At 42.9% G+C, this 26,788-nt stretch overlaps 1 protein-coding gene across 1 annotated transcript in view; it reads right to left on the bottom strand.

Moving 5' to 3' along the window:
• RNF2 (ring finger protein 2) overlaps positions 1-26,332 on the bottom strand; it is a 70,675-nt gene extending 44,343 nt beyond the window's left edge. Inside the window, exons 1-2 of the mRNA XM_040359805.1 lie at positions 26,146-26,332; positions 6,054-6,089 (exon numbers count right to left, since the gene is read on the bottom strand). The gene's annotated coding sequence lies outside the window, so the exon portion shown is untranslated. The remainder of the gene's footprint in view (positions 1-6,053; positions 6,090-26,145) is intronic.
• Positions 26,333-26,788: the final 456 nt, after the last annotated feature.

The raw sequence follows: 26,788 nt of genomic DNA, 5'->3' as shown, positions 1-26,788 counted from the left end.
GCAACGCTGGCAGGGGGGAACATGAACTAGAAGACCGGAACTGCTGTATAGTGACACCGGAACTGTAGATCCTCAAACGGTGATACTTCCTAACAGGTAATAAGGTGTAAATGATGGAAAAATTCACACGTATTGGGAAGATCACAAATCACCCTTCCACTCAATAGAAATGACCCCGATGACAAAAAAGAATGCTGGAGAATATGGTATAGGTGACACTTCGTTGTCAATGGAGTCTGGTCTTTGTTACTACCAATCCTGGATGGCCTCGACTACGCGTTTTGCGCTTCTAGCACTTTGTCATAGTCAAGGTAAAGTGGCACCCAAGAGCATTTAAATACTGGAAAAAATGATAGAGGGGAAAGGGGCGGGACGGGAAAATTCATGAAAAAAGCCAAGAAAAAAAAATATTAATTGACTGGGAGGAACATAGCGTATAGGGGCTGTGCTGAACAGACTTGATTTAATCCCTTTCTGATCAACAAGCGCACTAGTCCTAACTGATAAATTAGATATAAAAATATGATACAAATCCTGAAATACCAACAAATATAAATATAAATACGTAAATACATCTAAAACATCTGCATAGTGATACTAATAATAAAAAACAAAATGCTAAGCATAGAAAATATATATAAAAATAAAAATACATAATATATACTGTATATATATATATATATATATATATATATATATATATATATATATATATATATAAATTATTAGCAAATAAAACTCCAGGATCCTTTTTGGATATCAGATCCTATTTTGACAATAGGACAGGTATTTTCCAATGTAAGAAAAGAGGATGCCTTACTTACCAGTTCATTACCCATGGGTCTAATAAAATGTGTACTAATCTGGGCCAAGAATACGTGATAAGACAATTTGTCACATGCTCCACTAACTTTGTGGTCTATGTACTGCGGTGTCCCTGTGGGTTCTTGTACGTGGGTCGCACAATCCGTGCACTACGTGCAAGAATAGGTGATCACCGCAGGCTCATCAAAAAAGGCTGTGTTGAGCATAGTGTACCACGACATTTTCATAGATTTCATGACAAACATTTTGAGGTCTTCGTGATTGAGACTATACCGAAAGGTACACTAACTACCAACGAAAGATTATCCCTTTTATGTAAAAGGGAGGTCTTTTGGCTGAACATGTTTGACTCCTTGGCCCCCAAAGGGTTAAATGGGGAGTTAGAAACATGTAGCTTCATTTGAGGTCATAAGGCACGTCAGGGCCTTGGTTAGGTTGGTATAGTCTCGGAAGGCATTATTTTTGTGGCTCTACTAGTTAAGTTATTATTTTTTAGTCTCCAAGCTATTTTATTAAATAATATTTTCTTTTATATATACATTTTTTTATATATATTTTTTTTATATATATACCGTATATTTTCTATGCTTAGCATTTTGTTTTTTATTATTAGTATCACTATGCAGATGTTTTAGGTATTTGTATTTACGTATTTATATTTAAATTTGTTGGTTTTTCAGGATTTGTATGATATTTTTAGGTCTAATTTATCAGTTAGGACTAGCACGCTTGATGAGCAGAAAGGGGTTAATTTGAGTCTGTTCAGCACAGCCCCTATATATACGCTATGTTGCTCCCATTCAATTAATACATTTTTTCCTGCCTTTTTCCATTAATTTTCCCGTCCCGCTCCTTCCCCCTCTATCATTTTTTTCAGTATTTAAATGCTCCTGGATTCCACTTTACCTTGACTATGACAAAGCGCTAGAAGCGCGAAACGCATTGTCGAGGCCATCCAGGATTGGTAGTAACAAAGACCAGACTCTATTGGCAACAAAGTGTCACCTTTACCATATTCTCCAGCAGCCTTTTTTGTCATCTGGGTAATTTCTATTGAGTGGAAGGGTGATTTGTGATCTTCCCAATACGTGTGAATTTATCCATCATTTCCACCTTAGTACCTGTTGGGAAGTATCCCCTTTTGAAGATCTACAGTTCCGGTGTCACTATACAGAAGTTCCGGTCTTCTAGTTCCTGTTCCCCCTGCCAGCGTCGCAGCTGGCCTGTCGTCACTGGCCGGCGCGGCATTCAGCTGTTTCCGCAGTATTCACCGCTTCTGTCTTCCCATTTGTTTGATCACCGCCAAAAGGATGATTGTCTGCTTCTTAGGTTTTCGATATCAGCCAGCTTGGCGGCTGCCTCCTCTTCCATCCTCATGCTATAGGAAGAAGTGCTGAGTAAGAACAGACTGATTTTAGCTCCGTTATGCAATGGATGTCAGGTGACTTTTATTACATACATAGTTCTTTTCCCTTGCGTTTTATCCTGCAATTACAGTGAGGATCGAAAGTTTGGGTACCCCTGGTAAAAATTTGTATTAATGTGCATAACGAAGCCAAGGAAAGATGGAAAAATCACCAAAAGGCATCAAATTACAGATTAGACATTCTTATAATATGTAAAAAAAAAGTTAGATTTTATTTCCATCATTTACACTTTCAAAATTACAGAAAGCAAAAAAATGGCGTCTGCAAAAGTTTGGGCACCCTGCAGAGTTAATATCTTGTACTGCCCCCTTTGGCAAGTATCACAGCTTGTAAACTCTTTTTGTAGCCAGCCAAGAGTCTTTCAATTCTTGTTTGAGGTATCTTTGCCCGATCTTCCTTACAAAAGTCTTCCAGTTCTTTGAGATTTCTGGGCTGTCTGTCACGCACTGCTCTTTTAAGGTCTATCCATACATTTTCAATTATGTTGAGGTCAGGAGATTGTGAAGGCCATGGCAAAACCTTCAGTTTACGACCCTTGATGTAATCCCCCGTGGATTTTGAGGTGTGTTTAGGATCATTATCCATTTGTAGAAGCCATCCTCTCTTTAACTTCAGCTTTTTCACAGGCATCAAGTTACCATCCAAAATTTGCTGAAATTTTATTAAATCCATTTTTCCTTCTACTCGTGAAATGTTCCCTGTGCCACTGAATGCAATACAACCCCAAAGCATGATTGATCCACCCCCATGCTTAACAGTTGGACATAGGTTCTTTTCATTAAATTATGTGCCCTTTCTTCTCCAAACGTACCTTTGCTCATTCCGGCCAAAAAGTTCTATTTTAACCTCATCGGTCCACAGAACTTGTTTCCAAAATGCATCAGGCTTGTCTATATGTTAATTTTCAAAGTTCAAACGCTGATTTTTGTGGTGAGGACGTAGAAGAGGTTTTCTTCTGATGACTCTTCCATGAAGACCATATTTGTACAAGTATCTCTTTATAGTGGAATAGTGTACCACAACTCCAGTGTCTGCCAGATCTTTCTGGAGGGATCTTGCAGTCAAATGTGGGTTTTGAATTGCTTTTCTCACAATCCTGCGAGCTGTTCTGCCTGATATTTTTCTTGGTCTTCCAGATCTTGCTTTATCTTCCACTGTTCCTGATGACTGCCATTTCTTAATTACATTCCAAACAGAAGATATTGAAATCTGAAAACGCTTTGCTATCTTCTTATAGCCTTCTCCAGCTTTGTGAGCGTCAACTATTTTCAGTTTCAGTTTTCTAGACAACTGCTTAGAAGAACCCATGGTGCTGATTGTTGGGACAAGGTCAGATGAGTCTGGGCATTTAAAACCTTTGAGATTGACATCACCTGGTCTTCCCAGATGATGATTGAGAACAATCCATGACACTGGCAGGTCTCAGATTTGCAAAGGGGGCAGTGCATGCTATAAATTCTGCAGGGTGCCCAAACTTTTGCAGACGCCATTTTTTTTTTTCTGTAATTTTGAAAGTGTAAATGATGGAAATAAAATCTAACTTTTTTTGACATATTATAAGAATGTCTAATCTGTAATTTAATGCCTTTTGGTGATTTTTCCATCTTTCTTTGGCTTTGTTATGCACATTAATACAAATTTTTACCTGGGGTGCCCAAACTTTCGATCCCCATTGTACATTAACTGCTTTTTAGATTTTATGGAAGCATCAATAAATGTTTTAACAGCAATTTATATAGTCTGCTTTTTCCTGCCCATTGAGTGCTGGATTTCTGTGTTTTTGGGTGACATCCCCTGGTGACCACGCTCCATGCCTATATAAGTTGTTGCGCACCGCACACGGCATTAGAGCGTTGTGCCAACATCAGAAGAAGAGAAGAGGGAAGAAGACGATGGAGAAGACCGGGCCACCGCTAGTAAAAGAGCTGGCAGAAGATAGCAGAGGAGCCCGGCAGAAGGCACCGGAGAGCAGGAGAAGAACCGGAGAGCGCGGAGAAGACACCCGAGGGCAGGAGGAGAGAGCCCCGAAGCTGCCTAATAAATTACTTTAAAAACTTGTCTAGTGTGTTTTTTTTATTGACGCTTCTTTCCCCCAGGTGAATGGGTAGGGGTACTGATTCACATAGGGTGGGGGGCCTGGATCTTAAATGGGGCTCCCAGATTCTGATAAGCCCCCCGCCCGCAGACCCCGACAACCAACATTGTCGGGAAGAGACCCTTGTCCTCATCAATATGGGGACAAGGTGCTTTGGCAATTAAGGTGACTGCTTAGTTATAATAACTGTATTAGAAAGGGTCTATAACATAATATAATATAAATAAATTATAATTAAATTTCACTTAATCCTTATAAACAGAAAGCAGGTAATTTACTGAATCTGAGTCATCTGTTACTTTGCTTACAAGAATATTTTTTTTTTTAGGCACTTCAGTCATCCACACACTCTCAAGCATCTGGAGCCAGGAAGAAAGTGCCATCACCACAACAATTAGGCCCCCCCAGAGTCATCAATCACCAGAATCATCCCAACATCAGCAGAGACAAACAAGGTCCTTATTCTGCCCTCCAGTAAATTAATAGTTATCAGAGTTATCTGTATTAAAGGGTTGAGATTTTGCTTACTTGCAGAAGACCTTTCTATAAACAGAAATCTTAAAGCAAATTTAAACCCATCGATTTAAAAACCAAATGCAGGCATGGTATTTTTTTTACATAGGTCCAGGTTGGACCAATGTAATTACGTATATACCATACCTCACTGATGCCCCTGGAAGCTGAAAACCATTGATGTAGACACTGCTACTCCAGTGATCTCCATTACCACTCAGCATGGGCACCATTCAGAATAATAGAATAATTTGGTGGACAACGTGTGAAGAAAATAGTAAATGATTACATTAGTAACGTTCAACAAAAAGGATAACGGAAATAGCATAGCAGCCAAGCCAAATGTTGGGCACTGCTGCAGACTAATTTAGGGGTGAACGCACAATAATTCAGCACATGAGACTTATGTGACATAAATAAAATAATTTCAAATAACTATGACACAGGAAGATATGCTCCTGTCAGGAGCAGGGATTTTTTAGGTGCCAAAACCCCAGTTTTCATAAACCCATATTAAAATAATCTTTTATTCTATTAGTTTAAAATTATACATGTAGCAAAAAATACATAAACACATGATACAATTACTGGATCAAGTTGTTATAGATGTTGACAATGTGATCAATGGTTTAGTAGTCAAAGTGGGGTGATAGTCCTGACATGTTTCACCACTAAGTTCGGCTTCTTCAGGAGATATTAATTATCACACCACTATTCACCATTGTCAAGCGCAGTTATCCAAAGAATCCAAAGACCCATGTATAAACATTCAGCAAGCATAAAGGGAAACACACACCAAGTGGTTATGAGATGGGGCATACATGTGCTGGCCGCAGGAGAGGATAAAACAGATCCATCGCCACTGCCAGAGTGTTATAAGGCTTCAACCAAGGGGTCAATCCCCTATAAGCCTGCTTGATCAATTTGTATTTTAGTGGAGGACAGATAATCTGCAGGACTTGTGCTGTTGTTTGTAAACCACTTCTGTGCCCTATTCTCCCTACCAATCTTCCTGTGTTCTATTACTAATTGATAGAATGGATTGCCTGTGAGCCTTCCTCTGATAATTTCTTCTTGTGTGATTTCAAATACGATATTCCTGATGTAAGGTGAAAAATGTGATGCTTATCCCACAGTGCAGTGCAGGAGTAGCCAGTAACATACTGGGACCTTACCTTTTCTGTTGCACTTACCTTAATTTATGCTGGTGAGCTGGAGCTTATAAAACCCTACAAAAATAGAAAATAAAGCAGTGATAAATAATAATAATAAAAAAATCTATTATATATTACATGGTTTATTTAGCAGTAAAAGGTATTTATTTAATTAAAACTCCAGATACAATATGTTGGGGAAAAGATAAAACAATTATTTTCATATGAGCTCATATATACACTGTAGGGATACAGCAAGTGTTATTGCAGATGTATTCAAGTGAATTGGATAAAAACCTTTCCTAGCTCCCTCTTTCCTGTCTTTATGCAGTTTTGATGACCTGCTGCGATTAAATAATCTGCACAGTTGTAATAAAACACACTCCATGTCCCCTTTAGATATAAAAATAATTCACAAAAGCTAAAGTTCCCAGTACAGTAAACTTAAGCCTTAGCTTAATTATAAATATTCACGAATGTTAAAAATTCTGGAACATTCCCTAGGTACATACTGTAGCTGTTCACAGCTCACATTTGGACGGCACAGCAGCCCATGGGCTGCTGTACCTGCGTATTACATAGGAAAAAGGTTCCTGGGAATTTCTACTATACATGGCCTCTTGCTCGATACATCTGCTAAGCTGCCATATATAAAGCACTGGGATGCAGATTTAGATAATGACAAGATGGAATCATGGCATTCCTGTTTCCAGAGGGGGTACAAGGGCATTCTGAATGTGTCATTGCATGAGTCCAATGTTAAAGTACTAACCAGGTGATACGTGGTCCTGACTTGTCTGTCAAAACTATACCCAAACTCATCAACACTGTGCTTTAGGGGGATGTCACATGCTGGGTACAATGTTCCATGTTTGGTGGGAATGCCCTTGATTATGTGGCTTCTAGAATAAGGTTTTTGCCCTCCTGAGACAAACGAATGGAATCTCAATTTCAAAATCCCCTGACGTAGCACTCATTGAGAGTGTGCCTCAAGCTACCCAAAGATTGGCATTCTTTATTCTTTTGGCTGCCAAGCTCACCATTGCTAGGTACTAGTAGAAGACCTCAGTCCCAATATCCCAGGTAAGACAAAAGGTCTCATGGATCATGACCAATGAAAAACTGGCTAACATTATTCAGGATTCTCATGACATGATTTGAGAAAGTCTGGAGTATTTGGGCTTGTTACCTCCACATTGACTTACAAGTATTATGGATTCATGGGTTACCAAGCTGGTGACAAGCCTGTCTCATTCTTACTTTTCTCTTTTTTGGTACGTCAATTCTGCTTTTCTAAAGCTGGCTATAGATGGGTCAAATTCAGAAGGGGCCGGCTGAAATTTGAACCATGTTTAAACCAATGTTTCAATTTTGTTAGTCCTTTTTTTTCACTTTCTGTATGTAATATCGGGGCTTTTTCCAAAAAAGTAGCAGTGTCTGCATTTTTCTTTACAAACTCAATTTACTGTATAAACGGAAAAATACTTGAAGATTTAGCTTTCCTGTGAATCATTGAACTAATATTTATTTGTATAACCACTGTTTCTGAGAACTGCTTCACATCTGTGTTGCATGGAGTTGACCAACACCTGGCACCTATGAACAGGTATTCCAGCCTAGGACGATTGCACTACATTCCACAATTCCTCTGCATTTCTTGGTTTCACTTCAGAAACAGCATTTTTAATGTTACCCGACAAGTTTTCTATTGGATTAAGGGCCGGGGTTTTGGCTGGCCACTATACAATGTTAATCTAGTAGGTCTGGAACCAAGATGCTCGCTTACCGGTGTGTTTGGGGTTGTTGTCTTGTTGAAACACCCATTTCAAGGATGTTTCCTCTTCGGCATAAGGCAACATGACCTCTTCAAGTATTTTGATATATTCAAACTGATCCATGACCCCTGGTATGCAATAAGTAAGTTCTACACTATAGTATAAGAAACATCCCCATATCATGATGTTTGTGGCACCATGCTTCCTGTCTTTACAGTGTACTTTAGCTTGAATTCAGTGTTTGGGGGTTGACTGACAAACTGTCTGTGGCCCCTAGACCCAAATAGAACAATCTAGCTTCCATCAGTCCACAAAATGTTGCGTTATTTCTCTTTAGGCCAGTCGATGTGTTCCTTGACATAACATATTGTAACCTCTTCAGCACGTTGTTTATTTTTCAACAATGGGACTTTGCAGGGGCTTCTTGTCGATGCCTTTGTGAAGCCAAGCTATCTTCTAATTGTTACTGTACTCACAGGTAACTTTAGACCTTCGATCACCCTGGAGCTAATCATTTGCTGAGTCTTTGCCATTTAGGCAATTCTTCGATCTATTAGTTTTGGTTGCTTTTTTAAAACATTTGAGATCCCTTTAGATAAGCACCCTATCAGTTTCTGTACTTCTTTATATGTTATATCAACTTTTTAATTAAAGTACGCTGTTTTTCTGAATAATGTTTGGAACTACCCATTTTACTCAGACTTTCAAAAGAGAAATGCACTATACCCAGCATGTACAACATTTGCTGCCTTCGTCATTAAAATGATTGTACAAGATCACCTTGTAAAACAACCCATTCAGTTTAAAATAGAAATGAAAGGCAAAACTCTTGTACAGTGGAACCTCGGATTACGAATATAATCTGTTCCAGAAGAATACCCCAAAAAAATTTCCAGAAGGAAAAACACTGCGCTAGATAGATAAGTGGGTAATAGACCCCAATAATATGTGATAAATTAATAATTAGCTGCCAGTACCAAAAAATTTATGATACAAAAAAATCCGAAAACACACGTATAAAATACAGTACATCGCTCAAAAAACAAATGAAGAAGATCTAAAATAAATTTATCTTAAATAGACAATATTGAATAGTGAATGAGAAACGCTTCTCACACTGGCAAATTCATATAAAAAAAATTACAAAAAAACATATGTGAATATAGAAAAGTCCCACTGTGTTGAATATATGAAAAAAACATATGAAAAGATAATTGAAAAAATAAGTCCTTGCAGGATAAGTGACTCCTTGAGGGGTAAATCTGAAAAGACACCCAAAGAAAAAAGTTGAAAGATAGAGAAAACTTCATCCACCAGGAAGGCACCCAAATGTGGTATTGTAGTCTCCTTACCCTGTCAGTGTGACCACCATTACAGTGATCTCAGCGCACCTGAGGATTTTAGGTCTCCCTCTGGACCCTCTGTGGGATGTGTGAGGTGGTGTATATGGTCTCGGATGATCGGGAGATAAAAAGGAAGAAGACCATAGCATAATACCGTAAAGATGAGTTTAATAGACAAAATACTATGCACTTATAAATTCGATGACATCTGATTGCGATAAAGACACATCCAATGGAGGCATAGCGGCTTCTCCTGTCTCTCCTGTGGTATAGGCTCCGAGCTCCCTCGTCAAGAGCGTGATGACGTCAAGTCTGCAAGCCACGCCAGAATAATGCTCATAATCCATACTCGCATATCAAAGCGAGTTTTCCCACTGAAGTCAATGGAAACAAAAATAATGTTGTTCCGCATTGACTTCAATAGCATGCAATACCACATGCGGTCAGAGGTGGGGGATGCCGGAGAGCCTCGGAAACGTCCGGAAAGGCCCAAGGACACCTCGGATGACCTTGGCAAACCTCGGAAACTGAGTATTTCCATGTCTTTCTGAGCATTTCCAAATGGCGCCAAGCGGCTCTGCTCGGCTTCGGCGCCCCCTACCTCAGGTCAAACGCGGTACTGCACACCGCTTTGGCCTGAATCCTACTTGTTTTGTGAGACAACAATCGCAAACCGAGTTAGGATTTTTTCAAATATAGTGCTTGTATTGCGAAACACTCGTTAACTGCGTTACTCGCAATCCAAGGTTCCACTGTATAGAAATAAAAAAACATTATAAATACCTTTTTTTTCCCCTTTTTATAAGTGATCACATTTCATCTGTTCTCAGCTGCATTAAGGCTGGGGGGAGGAGAAGCAACTGTACACTGAGCTCCCCAGTGACAGGCTACGCAGGGAGGATGTGTCAGGAAATGCATTGCCGCACTCTCTGTGAAGGGAACTCATGCACAGGACAAGCATGGTCCTAAAACAAGTAAGCCACCCAAATCCCTCAGCAAACAGCCCCCCAAGGACATGATTTATTATGCCCAGAAGCTTTCTGGAGCCCTGGGGACGGAGCAGCCATCCCGATCGGGACATTAACAGCACAAGCAGCCTGACATGCAGGCTGACACTGTCCCGGATCACTTGGGAGATGAGGAGAGGGATCAGGCAGACTCCATGATGAGGGAAACCCACTCTGGCAGACATCCTGAAAAAGCTGTGAATAACTGCACAGCATCTGTTAACACCTTGAAGGAGCAGCTTTGGGGTCTAAGGGAGGATGTGTCATTATTAAGGCAAGATCCGCGAGTGCACCACTACTGTGGAGAGCAGAGTCCGTGAAGTGGAGGATCAGATACAGCCCATGGCCCAAGAAACCAGGGCTGCGCTGCAGATGGCTCGAGATGCAAGCGATCGTGTTGAGGATATGGGAAACCGTTTGCTTAGAAACAACGTACGCATATTGGGTCTCTCGAAGAAGGTGGAGGGCAGGGACCCCACTGCATATGTGGAGGCCTGGCTGATCGACATTTTTGGAAAAAATGCATTCTCACCCTTCTTTGCAGTGGAGCGCGCACACAGGATGCCATCTCGCCCACCTCAGCCAGGGTGTCCACCCAGGTCCATCCTAGCGAGACTACTTCACTACCGGGGTAGAGGCAGTACTGCGCCAAGCCCGGGAGTGGGCGAATATACAGCATAATGGAACCAGGGTGTCCTTCTATCCAGGTTTTTCGGCGGAAGTCCAGAGATGCAGAGCCAAATTTAATGATGTCAAATGCCGACTGAGACTCCTACAATTACCCTATGCCATGCTGTACCCAGCGAAGCTCCGGGTAGCAGTGAGAGGCCAAGCACAGTTCTTTGAGTCAGCCAAGGAGGCTTCAGTGTGGCTAGGCCGCAATGAGCCAGCACTACAAGGACACGTGCAGGAGGATGAGGAATAACATTAGACTCGTAAGTGGGCCGGCGGGCACGCATAATACAAAGTCGGCAGTTACCGTATGCAAACATTGTTCAGGGGGGACCCCTGTAATTGTAGTAGGAAAATGTTCTCTGGCTGGGGGACACTATATTGATACATAGTACAAGGAGAGCGAATTGGGTTGAATGTTAACAATGCAAATGTTGAGCTAAATCAGAATGTGGCAACAGACTGTCACGACAAGTGTTGTAGCTGCCCTGTTGGCGGCCAGTGAGATTCATGGACCAGTTTGGTCTGCAGTTCTAGACGATTTTTCTTTCATCATCAACTATTTACCAGAATAGGTACATCACAGCAGAAACAAGCCCCTAGCCTATTTAGGCCCGGACATTTGTAAAGAGACCAAACAAGATGGAGGTGACTCTACTATTACCAGGGGGAGCGTATGTGTATTTGAATTCACACTTATCCTGCTACTTGACTTTGATTACTGGTACTCATGGCTAAGGTTCCCATTGTATCATGGAATGTTAAAGGCATGCATTCTCCCTTGAAGCGCACTATGATCTTGATGTGCCTGAACAAAATTCTCCCCGGGGTACTCTATTTCTAGGAGTGTATTTATCCATGGAGCCCTGGACTATCAGGAATTTGACAGTGTTATAGATACGGAGGGACGCTATGTCTTTATTCATTGTAGATTTCATACGCTCTCATGTGTGTTAGCATGTATTTATGATCCCCCACCGTTCAAGGAAGCATTGAACTTCGTTTTTTTCAGCACGTCGTTGTGTTTTACGTCACCGCGTTCTGACACAATAGTTTTTTTTAACCTATGGTGTGTAGGCACATCAGACCATCAGTCAGCTTCATCGGTTAACCGATGACAACGGTCCTTCGGACCGTTCTCATCGGATGACTGATCGTTTGTACGCGGCCTAATAGGTTTGTTTGTTCTAAAATTAACAAAACTAATATTTACGTTTGAGATGTTGTGAGTTCCAGCAGAGAGAAAGATCCTCACTTCAGTTAAACTAAAAATAAAAAGGATACGAATAGCTAGTGGAAAAGGTAAAGTGTACAGAAGGAGAACACTCTAAAAATCTCTGTGTAAAAACTGTCAATTTTTTTCAGTTGAAGTGAAAGCAACATTGTATAGGATCCTTGTAAGATAATTTCTTAATTCCATTCACAGGATGTCAGTCTATAAGAGGTACAATTTAATTCCACATATTTTAACCACAACTGTAAAAATGTTAATTTTTAGACATTTGAAAGTAAAAAATATTGACTAACTAACTGATGCAGTCGTTCCAATCCAACATCAAAATATAAAGGATGAGCTCAGCACCAGACTGTCCTTGCTGTGTCAGGCAGCCTTTGTAATCTTTTCAATTCAGAAGACATATCTACCTTCTAGATGAGCTGTCCAATAGCCAAGATATTGTCTGAACTGTCCAGACATTCGGGACCTTTATGACTTGTTGAATAGGACCTGGAACATTTCCTGGGATCTGTAAGCTGCTTTCCTCGCAATGCCCTTTTCCACCTTGGGACATTGCATTTTTATTAGCATAGTGGCTGAAGTCAATACTTAGACGCTCCAAGCCCTTGCGGATTTTCAATAAATCATGGAATAATGGCAATGACTAAACCTTCGCACACACCTGTTTGAAGAGGAATTGCACACTGCAATCCCTCTTCACCTTTCAACAAACTCTTCCATTGGACACAACTGCAGCATGCCCCCAATCACTTCTATTGGGCACAATGGCAGGCAGGATCATCTTCAGTACTCCAAAGTATCTACTGTTTTGTCATGTTGTGCAGCACAGTGGTGCAGCCACAACAATGTGGATAGGGGCCATCAGACAGCCACTGCCAAGTTTTGACAGGCAGCTGAGACGCATTAAATGTGCGCCTCAACTGCCTAGATTTACTGCACTGATATACTCATGTTATAGATGCCTAAAGGCATCTATAACAATAGAAAATCGTATCAAAGAACTTTCGTACGAATTTCGCACCGAATTTCGCAGCCGATTTTCGTGCAGCAAACAAATTTGAGAAATTCCGACATGTTGGAAATTTTTTGAAAAAATAACGATTTTCTGATCAATGATGGGAGAATCGTGCGAGAAATGTAATAGAAAAAAAACGCGCATGTGCAAGAAAAGAATATTCCCGGAGAGAAACGAATATTCCCGGAGAGAAACGAATATTCCCGGAGAGAAACGAATATTCCCGGCAACATGAAAATTTTGTCAGCTGAATTTCGAAAATCAATGGTGGCATCATCGGATCACAAAAAAAAAAAAGAACTTTCTGATTTTGAAAAGAAAATTTGTTCGAAATTCGACCGTGTACGGCCTGCTTAAGTCACAGAACAAGAATAAATAAGCAAATATTTCCCCTGAGCAATGGAATTTGTTTTATTTCAGTTCATGTTTTGACAGTACAATCAGGACAGTACAAGCCGGTAAGTCCTGAGTTGCTCCAGGTAAGCCTGATGGAACCAGCTTGGAGTGCAGCATCAGTGGGCGTGTGACGTCACCGGGGTGAGGGGAGAACCGCTTCTTCCTGATTCACCACGGTAATCGCGGTGGGCGTACCCCTAGACCAGAGGAGTTGAGGACTGTTCCCCATGGGTTCCTTCTTCCAGATGAGCCTATTTTTCTTTACCATATGTGAGTGTTTAATTGTTACTTGCTATTGTACAATAAATACTGCACTTAGATGCTCTTTTCTGTTTTTTCTTCATTCTGAACAATACAAGCAGGCTCTAGAGTCCTATGTATAAGCCTACTCCAAAGAAAGCAGTAGAAAGCACTGGAAAGGTAAAAATATACAGTATATGCTTTTAATTATTTTTAGGTAAGCTGTGTAAATAAGAATATATAGTAACCATAAAGTAGGGTGGTCATGAATTTGGCTGTAAAAGTGGAAAAACAATTTAAGGCATCGTTCACAAGGCAACTTGCACCCAGAGGCAGCCACCTGTCCCTACCTGCAGGTAATCGCTCCATGAGCGACTATATATGCACAGCCACAGACTGTCAGCCTGTGATTGCTTTTTACAGGCTGGATGGCTGAAAATATCTGTGAAGCCAGCTGCAGGAATACACTGGATTTTTGCCACAGTTGGCAATAGTATCAAGCTTCCTCGATGACTTCTGTGTCTGGCTATCTTATTTTCTCTCTCCTGAAATTCCAACAATTATTTTTGGTGACTTCAATGTCCCTGTTAATCTTAACACTCCCGCTACTTCTAAATTCCTGAGCCTAACCTCCTCTTTTGACCTAAAAGAATTGACAAACACGTCTACTCTGTTGGCAACTGCCTTGACCTCATATTCTCTTACCTATGCACTCCACGCAACCTCTCCAGCATTCCTTTTCTGCTGTCCGATCACCATCTTTTTAGTTTCACTCTCTCCTTGTCTTCCTCCTCCTTGCCTTCCAACTACAAAACAATTCCCCTTAGAAACTTTTGCCATCTTAACCCTTCTCTTCTTTTTTCTGCTACACAAAATCTCATCCTTTTCCTGCCCCAACCTGGCCACTTCTCTCTACAACAGTTCACTGTCATCCACCCTAGATACCTTGGGCCCCCCTCACTACGCACAGAATCAGGCCCCGACCGCTACAACCCTGGCTGACAGAATACCAAAAGCCTTTAGAAAACAGAGCCGTGCTTTTGAGCATCTGTGGCGTTATGCCCCGTACACAGTCGGAAAAGTCCATCTGATTTTTTCCATCGGAAATTCCGACCGTGTGTATGCTCTATCGGATTATTTCCTTCGGAAATTCCGAGGAATTCCGTCAGAGTTTAGATAGAGAACATGTTCTCTTTTACTCCGATGTGATTTTGGTCGGACAAAAGTCCGACTGGGTGTACGGGGCTTAAGACTAAGTCACAGCAGGATTTCAGCCAATATAAATCTGCCCTCCAAAAATACCATTCCTTCTTCCACACTGCCAAACAGACTTACTTTATCACTCTCATTAACATCCTCTCACGTAGTCCCAGTCAACTCTTTTCTACCTTAAATGCTCTACTTCGTCCTCTATTACCTCCACCCACTAACTTACTGCTCAGGAGATTGCTAATCACTTCAAAAATAAGATTGAGACAATTCATCTTGAGATCTCCACTCTACAGATATCTCCCTCACTTTACACTCTTTGTTCTTTTGTACAATCAATACTCTTGTTTAACCCAGCTACTACAGAGGAAGCCAATAAACGTTTTTCTAACGCCCACCTTACATCCTGCCCGCTGGACCCTATTGCCTCTCAAATACTACGGTCACCCTCTGACTCTATCCTACACTCTAATGCCGCATACAGACGATCGGACATTCCGACAACAAAACCGTGGATTTTTTTTCGGACGGATGTTGGCTCAAACTTTTCTTCCACACACGTTCGCACAAACGTTGTCAGAAATTCCGATCACCAAGAACAAGGTCACGTACAACACGTATGATGGCAATATTGAAGGGAAGTTCAATACCAGTCGTGTTAGTAGAAGCTTGGTGATAGATGATTCGTGCTTTTTAGTCCGTTACAGCGCAACGAATGTGCTATCTCCATTACGAACGCTAGTTTTACCAGACCAAGTGCTTCTGTCTCATACTTGATTCAGAGCATGCGTGGAATTTTGTGCGTCGGAATTGTCTACACACGATCGGAATTTACGGGAACGGATTTTGTCGTAAAACTTGAGAACCAGCTCTCAAATTTTTGTTGTTGGAAATTCCCACAGAAAATGTCCGATGTGGCCTACACGCAGTCGTTATTTCCAAAAGCTCCCATCGAACATGTGTTGTTGGAAATTCCGAGCGTGTGTACACGGCATAACTCATATCTTCAACCTCTCCATCTCTACTGGCATCTTCCCCAACTCTATGAAACATGCACTAGTCACTCCCATACCGAAAAAGGCCTCACTGGACCCCACCAATCTTAACAACCTAAGACCCATCTCCTTACTCCCTTTTACCTCCAAACTCCTTGAACATTTAGTCTACAACTGACTGAGTGACCACCTCATTGAGAATAACCTTCTTGATCCCCTTCAGTCCACAGAAACTGCTCTCCTAAAATTCACAAACGACTTACTAGCAGCTAAAACCAACAGTCATTATTCCATACTCTTACTCTTGGACCTCTCCAATGCCTTTGATATAGTTGATCACCCCCTCCTCCTCAAAAAACTTAATTTGCTCGGTATCCATGGCTGTGCTCTCCGTTGGTTCGAATCTTACCTATTCTCACCACACCTTCAGTGTCACTTACAACTTTACTTCCTCCTCTCCAACACATCTTACTGTTGAGGTCCCCAAAAAGTTCTGTCCTTGGATCTCTACTAGAGTCGATCTACACATCCTCCCTCGTTGGGCTGATAGCCTCCCATGGCTTCTGCTACCATTTATATGCCAATGACACCCAAATCTATCTCTCTACCCCTAAGTTCACTCCATCAGTCTCCTCACTCATCACTGATTTACTAACAGATATATAAGCCTGGATGTCACACCACTTCCTCAAACTGAATCTATCTAAAACCAAGCTCATAATATTTCCTCCACCACAAGGCCCTTTCTCTGACTTCCCTGTCAAGATCAATGGCACAACTCTCAGTCCATCCCCACATGCCAGGGTGCTAGGGGTAGCCCTAGACTCTGAACTGTCCTTTCAGGCCCACATCCAATCCCTGTCCAAATCATGCCACCTTAGCCTCCACAACATCTCTAGAATATGTCCCTTTTTACAAATGACATTCACTCCCTGGTTATCTCTCGCCTTGACTACTACAACTCACTTCTCATTGGATTACTTTTACATACACTATTGCCCCTTCAGTCCATAATGAATGCTGCTACAAGACTCATCCACCTTACCAACTGTTCAATGTCCCCCACCCCTCTCTGCCAATCCCTGCACTGGCTTCCACTCACGCAACAAATAAAATTCAAAGTACTAACAATAATTTACAAAGCCATCCACAACTCTGCCCCAAGCTACATCACTAACCCAGTCTCAAAATACCAACAAAACCGCTCTCTTCAGTCTCCCCAAGACCTCCAGCTCTCTAGCTCCCTTGTCCCCTCCTCCCATGCTCGCCTCCAGGAACTCGCTACCCCAATCTGTCCAACTGTCCCCTAATCTATCCATCTTTAGACAATCCCTGAAAACCTTTTTCTTAAGCCACTTAAGGCCCGGACCATTTGGCTGGCCAAAGACCAAAGCACTGTTTGCGATTCGGCACTGCGTCGTTTTAACGGACAGTCGTGCGACGTGGCTCTCAAACAAAATTGACATCCTTTTTTTCCACAAATATAGCTTTCTTTTGGTGGTATTTTTTTTTTGTTTTTTGCGCTATAAACAAAAATAGAGCGATAATTTTGAAAAAAAAAGCAATATTTTTTACTTTTTGCTATAATAAATATCCCCCAAAAATATATAAAAAAAACAATTTAGGCCGATACGTATTCTTTTACATATTTTTGTTTAAAAAAAATACGCAATAATTATTGGTTTGCGCAAAAGTTATAGCGTCTACAAAAATTGGGGATAGTTTTATGGCATTTTTATTAATATTTTTTTTTACTAGTAATGGCGGCAATCATCGATTTTTATCATGACTGCAACATTGGACACTTTTGACGCCATTTTGGGACCACTGTCATTGATATCGCGATCAATGCTATAAAAATGCACCGATTACTGTAAAAATTACACTGGCAGTGATGGGGTTAACCAGTAGGGGACGCTGAAGGGGTTAAGTGTGTCCTACTAACTGTAGGGGGGTTCTCTATGTGTGACACGACACTGATCACCGCTCCCGATTACAGGGAGCTGTAAACAGTGTCCTGTCACTAGGGAGAATGGGGAAATGCTTGTTTACAACAGCATTTCCCCGTTCTTCTTCTCTGTGAGACGATCGAGGGTATCCCCGCGGACACTGAGTCCACGGGATCCGCGGTCGGACTCACGGAGCTTGCGACGGGCGCATCTTAAAGGGGACGTACAGGTACGTCCATCTGCCCAGCCGTGCCATTATGCCGACATATATCGTCGTGCGCTGGTCCTTAAGCGGTTAAAGAAGCTTATCCTGCTTCTAAATAATACAGTTTTACTTTCCCATCAGCTCATTACCCACAGTTATTACCTTTTGTATCACTTAACCCTACCTCCTAGATTGTAAGCTCTAATGAGCAGGGCCCTCTGATTCCTCTTGTACCAAATTGTAATGTAACTGTAATGTCTGCCTTAATTTTGTTAGACGCTGCGCAAACTGTTGGCGCTATATAAATCCTATATAATAATAATAATAATAAGAAGAAGAAGAAGACCTCATTTACACTTGGCTTTTTCTGGCTGCCGAGGAGCCAAAGGTGGAGAATATAGCTGTCCATTGAGGTGAACGGCTGCATGCACTTGTATTCCCGTAAACACCATGTTTTTTTTGCGTCTTTGTTTACCCATGCATAAGCTTATAATGTACTTCATAAACATGAAACTTATGTTTTTTGGGAATATGTCATATGCACGTGAAAACATCAGCACTTATGTGGTTATAAGTCTGTGCAGCCATTCACATCTATAGGTGCCTGTATGTGCCACCTGCAGCTCCCCAGGTGCAGAAAAACAAGATCATTTTTAAAGCGGATGTGCCATGGGAAAAAAATATTAAAAGCCAGCAGCTACAAATACTGCAGCTGCTGACTTTTAATATTAGGACACTTACCTGTCCTGGAGTCCAGCGCCGATCGCAGCAGAGGACGAGCGATCGCTCGTCTCTCTGCTGCTCCCCCCGCCATCCACGCTGAGGGAACCAGGAAGTGAAGCGCTGCGGCTTCACTGCCCGGTTCCCTACGGCGCATGCGCGAGTCACGCCGCGCCTGCCGATTGGCTCCCGCTGTGTGCTGGGAGCCGAGTGTTCCCAGCACACAACGGGGGGGGGGGGCGACGGGATGTGACGGAATGCCCGTCTTTTGCCCGTGAATGCCGGGCCGGAAGTGGGTGCAAATACCTGTCTTTAGTCAAATGTGACAACGGAGGGGGGGAGGGTTCCGATCAGCGGGACTCCACTTTAGGGTGGAGAACCGCTTTAAGCCAGATCCTGCCTGCATCTCTAAATGTCCATATGAATGAGATCTAAGGCCTAAAAAATATATGATCATCAGTGTGACAGGTACGAGTATGTATGAAAGTGATACTAAAGTCTCGTTTTTTTTGGGGGGGGGGGGGTTAAAATTAACAAACATGTTACAGTTACCTGTTCTGTGCAGTGGGTTTGCACAGAGCAGCCCCTATCCTCCTCCTCTCAGGTCCCTCACCGGCCCCTCACTAGCCCCTCCCTCCTGCCGAGCACCCCCACAGCAAGCTGCCTGCTATGGGGGCACCTGAGCCAAGCCGCTGCTCTGTGTGTCCATTCAGACATGGAGCTGCAGCTATGCACTCCCCTTCTCTCTCCTCATTGGCTCACTGACTTTGATTGACAGCAGCAGGAGCCAATGGTCCCGGATAGCTGAGTCTGTCGTGCAACATCGCTGGATCAAGATGAGGTAAGAATAATGCCCCATACGCACAAGCAGAATTTCCGCCAGAAAAAGTGTGATGTGAGCTTTTCATCGGAAATTCTGACCATGTGTTTGCTCCGTCAGACTTTTCACCAGCAAAAGTTTGAGAGCAGGTTCTCAATTTTTCAGACGGAAAAAAATCCTGTCGGAAAATCCGTTCGTCTGTAATGGAATTCCGACGGGAATATACCACGCATGCTCGGAAACAATTTGACGCATGCTTGGAAGCATTGAACTTATTTTTCTCGCCTCGTCGTAGTGTTGTATGTCACCACGTTTTTAATGCGCAAAAGTGCACCGCATACTAGCTCATTATGAAATACTTACCTCGGAACGAGGAGAAGAGAACTTACCTGGTCCACGCCGAGCGAGATGTCATCTTGACTCGGCGTGACTTCCGGGTTTCGCCGCTCCAGCGCTGTGATTGGCTGGAGCGGCGATGTCGACTTCAATTCGGCAAGGTCCAGCGGCTGCCGGTCCTTTAGCCGAGGATACCCCCCTGCGCATGCGCCGCTGCAATCAGCGGCGCATTGCGAGGGGAATATCTCCTAAACCGTACAGGTTTAGGAGATATTCTCTATACCTACAGGTAAGCCTTATTATAGGCTTACCTGTAGGTAAAAGTTAAAAAAATGGCTTTACAACCACTTTAAGTTTAGAGTGTTAGGCCTCATTCACACTTGGCCTGCTCCTGTCGGCTCAGCGGGAGATCAGTCCGCAGATCTCCGCTGAGCCGACGGATGACAAGCTCCTCTCTGCTCACTGAGCGGGGAGGGGCTTGTCGGGCACCGCTGTGTCCTATGGAGCGATCTGATGAAAACGGACAGCATGTCCGTTTTCATCAGATCTTACCCGATCTGATCCCCATGGACGGATGGGGACGTGGCCCCCATACGTCTGTTTTTAGTGGGTCGGATGTCAGCGGACATGTCTCCACTGACATCCGACGCTCCATACCGATGCATGGAGTGGCCGTTCAGGTTCGTGACAGACGGACCCGAACGGCCCAGTGTGAATGAGGCCTTAGGCTGGCCATAGATGAGTAAATTTCATTCCTGCAACCATGGGTTACAGGAAAGAAAATGACTTGATTCCCCCATCAACACAGTTAAGTGTTGACAGGGGAATCCCTCCCACTGACCTATTGTGTTATAATAAAACACGATTTATATTATATGAATGGTAAGGTGCATGAACCAGACAACGGGAAACCTAAATGCACTTCCGGCGCCGGGGATCAAATATCAACTGATCCCAAGTGAAGAAAAAAGATGTAGCACAAGTGAAGTGGATTCTATCAATAGTAATTAAAATTGATAAAAAAAACGAAGAGCAGCTATTTAAAATGGGTAAAACCCATTGACAGTATAAAACAAAGTATCAAATAAATAGAACTATGGTTCAAAATGATAAAAACAGCGCTGTAAAAATTGTAGTGAATAACCCCAAAAGAGAGGTTTACTAGTGAAAATACAGAAGTGGTGTGTTAGGTGATCAAAAATCAGGTGGAAGTGCACCCTATACCCTATTTAAGATTCACCCAAATAATGTGAGAGTGCCCACTTCTGAAATGCAGGCTTACCGCAGCCTGTAAGGCCCCTTTCACATTGAGGAGTTTTTCAGGCGGTAAAGCGCTAAAAATAGCGCTGCTATCCCGCCTGAAAAACTCCTGCACTGCAGACTCAATGTGAAAGCCCGAGGGCTTTCACACTGAGGCGATGCGCTGGCGGGAGACAAAAAAATCTCCTGTCAGCAGCATCTTTGGAGCGGTGAGAGGAGCGGCGTGTATACCGCTCCTTCACCGCTCCTTCCCATTGAAAACAATGGGAACCACGGCAATACCGCCCGCAATGCGCCTCTATAGAGGCGCATTGCGGGCGATATTAACTCTTTATCGGCCGCTAGCGGGGGTTAATACCGCACCGCTAGCGGCTGATACCCGCGGCAATTCCGGCGGTATAGCGCCGCTATTTTTAGCGGCGTTATACCGCCACCGCAGCTCCCGCCCCAGTCTGAAAGGGGCCTTAAGGGGACGTTTTAAACTCACAAGCACTCCTTCAACTGATCTTCAAAATCTCTGTGACGGTCAAGCTTAGTGATGTTACATGTAAACAACAAAAACACTAAGATAGTGAAGTATTGCTAACACATTATTCCATACACTATTAAGGAGATAAATCCCCCTATGTAAAATGCCCGTACAGGAAAATATAAAAGAATGAACAAAAAGCAAGCCTGTATTCTCTGCTGTAGTCTGCTGTAGTCGCCGTCCTGGACACCAGGGGCCGCACGAGTGCTTCTGACGCCGGTATACAGGTGGATGGTTGTAGACTGCAGGGAGGCTTCCGTGTTGCGCTGTTGTAGCCACGCCCTGACGCGTTTCGTCACTTCCGACTTCGACTTATACAGAATTTATATAGTTATATAGTTCCTAACAGTTTGTTAAAGGCGATGTAAAGGTATTGATTTTTTTACATAAAAATAACAAACATGTTATAATTACCTGTTCTGTGCAAGGGTTTTTCACAGAGCAGCCCTGATCCTTCTCTTCTGGGGTGCCTCACCAGCGCTCCTGACTCCTCCCCTTCATCAGTTGCCCCCACGGAAAGCAGCTTTCCATTGAGGCCCCTGATGAAGGGGAGGAGCCAGGAGTGCATCCCCCTGTGTCACTGGATTTGATTGACAGCAGCAGGAGCCAATGGCTTCTGCTGCTATTAATCTATCCAATGACATGAGAGCCAGCGGCAGGAGCCGCTGGGCTTGCGTACGGCACTGGAATGAATAGGCTCAGGTAAGAAAAAGTGGGGTCTGGGGGCGCGCTGCAGCAAAGAAGGTTTTTCACCTTAAATGCATGAAGATGAAAGCGTTGAGACTTTACAACCCCTTTAAGTGTTTACCCGCATGGGAGACATGGTTTACTGTGCGGCAGTATGTTAAAATCAATGACAGGTGGATGGCTGCACAGATCTGCATCCCCTGAGCTTACATTTGTGCATTGGTCCTGCATGGATTTACACTGCGGGATGTGAATGGAAATCAGCCATCCACCAATTTTTAACAGGCAGCATGCATGCGGATGCATGGAAATGAACAGGAGCAGGGTTCTTTTTCTCTGGTACACTGGCACTGCAGTCTGACATGACGGCACCAATGTACAACACATAGGGATTTCTAGCACATCGCATGTAAATCTTCAATGTGTACCGTGTGATCAGTGCTTGTTACACATCCAAACAACCTTGCCTTTGTGCCTTCTGTTTTTGTTATTATTATAACACATGATTTATATTATATAATAATTATTATTATTTTACAAGATTTAGATAGTGGCAACAGTTTGCACAGGACCGATACTGTTCAGAGGGCTGTGTTTACCTGCATAGAAGGCATGGTGTTTCGTGCAGGCAACCTGGTAAAATCAATGACAGGTAAACAGCTGCATGGATCTCCAGTCACCTTCCGTCGTGTACATCTGTGCAGAGTAATTCATTGATCAGAATGCAGACAGACGGTGCTCTGATCCGTACATCGGTCCTGCAAAGATGTACACTTGGGGACGCACTTGGAGATCTGTGCAGCCACCCGCCTGTCATTAATTTTAACAGGTTGCCTGTGCAGAACAACATGCCTTTCTGTGTGGGTGTATGGAACAGTGCGCCCGTGTGGATGAGGCCTATAAAGCACTGTGCAAACTGTAGGCACTATATAAATCCTGTATAGCAATAATAATAATAACAATATGATGGAGAAAACACAGAGGCAGCATTGCTTAGATGTGTAAAAAGCACTGCAATCTAGGATCACACCGTACACATTGCAAAATTAACATGTGATTTGCTGGGAATCACTGGGGGAGATTTACTAAAACTGGAGCACTCAGAATGTGGTGCAGCTGTGCATGAAAGCCAATCAGATACTAAGGGCCCTTTCACACTGGTGCGTTTTTCCCGCGTTTTTCCCGCGTTTTCACGGTAAAAATAGCGATATTAAAACGCCCATAAAACGCTCCTCATGCCCCCTCCATTTAAATGAATTAAAAAACGCTGTAAAAACGCGGTTAAAACGCGGCAAAAACGGAGCATTAAAATCGCGGTAAAACACTGCGATTTTACCGCGTTTTAAATTCATTTCAATGGAGAGGGGCATGGGGAGCATTTAATAGCGCTATTTTTACCGCGAAAACGCGGCAAAAACGCACCAGTGTGAAAGGGCCCTTAGGGCTCTTTCACACTGGCGGCCTGTTTAGGTCCGCCTGACAGTTTTTTTTGCGGACCTGAACGGGCGCTCCGTGCTCCTCTATGGAGGAGCGGTGACATGCCCGCTGACATCCGACCCGCTCCGATCCGCCAAAGTGTGACAGAAGAAAAACCTACTTTTCCATCCGTCTGGGGGATCGGATCGGGTAAACATGGACAGGCGGTCTGTGTTCATCTGATCCCCCCATAGGGGAGAGCGGAGAAAAGACAGGGTGGTCCCGGCTCAGCGGGGATCAACGGAGCGATCCCCGCTGAGCAAGCGGAGGTTCACGGGGCGGATCAGTAATGAAATGTGAAAGGGGCCTTACTTCAGTTTGTTCAATTAATGGGCCATACACACGTTTAGAATATCGTACGAAAAATACCGCTTTCAAATCGATCGTACGACAATCTGATCGTTAGTACACAGCTTTCGTCCAAAATTATCCAAAGGGACAAACAAGAACATTCTACGATACCAGATCATACGATTTTCATTTAATCAGTACAGTTTTCATCTGAAAATACAAATGCACTACAACACATTACATTACTTTTGAAGCGATCATACGATAATTTGATCGTTAGTACACAGCTTTCATCCAAAATTTTCCAAAAGGGACAAAACAAACACAAAAATGTTTCTCGTAGGATACCAGATCGTACGACTTTAGTTTAGCCCAGGTTCACATTGGGCTGTGGGAATGAAGACGTGCGAGTTCAGCTGAACTCGCACGATTTCACTCCCGCTTGTCAGTCCCGATTCCGGCCGCGATTATAGAGACATCTGTGCAGTTTCTTCACAATAAAAAACGTGGGCCGAAATAGCGAAAAGTAGTACAGAAACTACTTTTTGAAATCGGTGCAGCACCGCAGATGCGGCGTCGCACTGATTATGACAGTGCCATTGACATATCAAATCGACATGTCAAATCGCACCAGTGTGAACCAGGGCATAATCAGTAATGTTTTCGTAGAAAAATACAATACAAATACACTACATCACTTCAAAGCGATCGTACGATAATCTGATTGTTAGTACACAGCTTTCGTCCAAAATTATCCAAAGGGACAAACATTAAATGTTTTCTCATACAATACCAGATCGTATGATTTATTCATTTAATCAGTACAGTTTTCCTCTGAAAATACAAATACACCACAACACATTACGTAACTTTGAAGCGATCATACGCTAATCTGAAATTTTCCAAAGGGACAAAACAAACAAAAAAATGTTTCTCGTAGGATACCAGATCGTGTGACATTAGTTTAATCAGTAAATTTTTCATACAAAAATGCAATACAAATTCACTATATCAGTTCGAAGCGATCGTACGATAATTTAATTGTTATCCAAAAGGGACAAAACATGAAAATGTTTCTCGTACGATACGAGATCGTTTTCATTTAATCAGTACAGTTTTCCTCTTAAAATACAATACAAATACACTACAACACATGTCATCACTTCTGGATTTTTATTCTGCCGTATGAGAATTTTCATACTTTAGTAACCTATTCGTTTTCAATATGAAGACTGGCATGCAAAGAAAAAAAAACCTGACGATTGTTCCTCCGATAATCTCATTGTGTGTACTAGGATTAGGCTTTGACAATAAAACCTGAAATCTGATTGGTTTCTATGTACAGCTGCACCAGATTTTGCACGCTCCAGTGTTAGTAAATCTCTATGCATTGTACATTGGTGCAGACATGTCAGCCTGCAGATTACAGAAACACATCCCCGGTCCTGTTCATCTATAGTAAATCAGGACTAGCACATATACTGTATACAAAATTATATATATACATAAAGACTGTCTATGAAGACTTCTGTAAGAGAGAATGAGAAGGAAAAATCTGGTGTTAATGACTGGAAATCAATATATTTCCCTTTACATACTGGCTGAGGATTTGCACCTGTGACACCCTGGATGGCTATTGTCCTCAATAATAGAGATGAGCACAGAGCTCAGATGAGTGCAGGAGTAGGTGTAGGGTGACAGAGGATTGATGTCCCCCCTCCCCATGCTGGCTATTGTGTGTGCTGATCCCTGTCAGGCTCTTTGTGCTCAGTGTATATGTACATAGAGGGCCCAGGTCTGGAGGAGCCTGCACTGTATGAGGAGAAGAGCTCATAGAGTGCACACAGCCCTTCATCCTCTCAGGCTCTCCTCTCCTCTATACACAGGTTCTCCTCCACACACAGACTCTCCTATGAGAAGGTGGAAGCCCCCCGGTGTACCATAGAGAAGCAGAGTCTCTCATACTCACACGCCGTGTCCTGAGGGGGGAAGGTCCTCCGTGTTCAGGGCTCCTCAGTCAGCACGGCCGGGGTCAGGCAGCCTCTGCAGTGATGTTGTGGGGGGTGCAGGGTGTGAGGGAGGAGGAAGGAGCTGAGGCCTGCGAGTCTATGACGATGAGGTGGGGGCTCCTCTCCGCCTGCTGGGATGTACAATTCCTGTCAGAGGAGGGAGAGCTGTGGGCTGGGCCATGCAGCCTGTAATTTGGGAAGATGGTGAAGGGAATGAAGCTGCTCCTTTGTTTTGCGAATTGCGAGGACTTTATTCTGAATTAGTAACAGACCATAGAATGGGAATCGTCCTTCTTCCCCTGGAGCTCCTCTCCATCATGATGCTGTGTGATCCGTTAGGATACATGTTATTAATATCATGGCAATTATATCTCCCTCCTCCTCCCCCAGTAGGAATATCATTTATATGCTGTATAAGGTCTCAGGGCATTTAAAACATGGCTTTTTTTTTCCCTGCCTTCGAAGTAATGCTGGCCATACACTATACGAAAATTCGGCCGAAAATCGGTCGTAAAGAAAGATCTTTAGTTTTTCGGCCAGTTAATGGGTACAAAATCGAAAATCGTTTGGACGTTTTTGAGTTTGGAAATTTTCTGCCGAACG

Source organism: Rana temporaria, chromosome 7 (assembly GCF_905171775.1).
Source record: "Rana temporaria chromosome 7, aRanTem1.1, whole genome shotgun sequence".
Lineage (NCBI taxonomy): Eukaryota > Metazoa > Chordata > Amphibia > Anura > Ranidae > Rana > Rana temporaria.
This window is presented reverse-complemented; position numbering and strand designations above follow the sequence as displayed.